Raw genomic sequence first — 767 nt, forward strand, 5'->3', positions numbered from 1 at the left:
AGGTCAGGAAGCAAGAGTTAGAATGGACATGGAACAACAGACTGGTTCCAAATAGGGAAAGGAGTACGTCAAGGATGTATATTGTCAGACTGCTTTTTTAACCTATATGCAGAGTACATCATGAGAAATGCAGGGCTAGATGAAGGAAAAGCTGGAATCAAGATTGCCGAGATAAATATCAATAACCTCAGATATGCAAATGACACCACCGTTATGGCAGAAAGCAAAAAAGAACTAAAGAGCCTCTTGAAGAAAGTGAAAGAAGAGAGTGAGAACATTGGCTTAAAACTCAACATTCAGAAAACTAAGATCATTGTATCCAGTCCCATGACTTCATGGCAAATAGATGGGGAAACAGTGGAAAGAATGAGAGATTTTATTTGGGGGGTCTCCAAAATCACTGCCACCAGGGAATTAAGACTTCCTTGGTGGCTCAGATGGTAAAGCGTCTGCCTACAATGCAGGAGACCCAGGTTCAATCCCTGGATTGGGAAGATCTCCTGGAGAAGGAAATGGCAACCCACTCTAGTACTCTTTCCTGGAAAATCCCATGGATGGAGGACCCTGGTAGGCTACAGTCCATGGGGTCACAAAGGGTCGGACATGACTGAGCGACTTCACTTTCTAAAATCACTGCAGATGGTGACTGTAGCCATGAAATTAAAAGACGGTTGCTCCTTGGAAGAAAAGTTATGACCAACCTAGACAGCATATTAAAAAGCAGAGACATTACTTTGCCAACAAAGGTCCATTTATTCAAAGCTATG

The 767-nt window shown here is 42.6% G+C and overlaps 1 non-coding gene across 1 annotated transcript; it reads left to right on the forward strand.

Annotated features, from left to right (window-relative positions):
• Positions 1-422: 422 nt before the first annotated feature.
• TRNAC-ACA lies at positions 423-494 on the forward strand. Its single transcript has one exon. It is a non-coding gene; the product is annotated as a tRNA-Cys (tRNA).
• Positions 495-767: the final 273 nt, after the last annotated feature.

This window comes from Oryx dammah, unplaced genomic scaffold, assembly GCF_014754425.2.
Source record: "Oryx dammah isolate SB20612 unplaced genomic scaffold, SCBI_Odam_1.1 HiC_scaffold_24, whole genome shotgun sequence".
NCBI lineage: Eukaryota > Metazoa > Chordata > Mammalia > Artiodactyla > Bovidae > Oryx > Oryx dammah.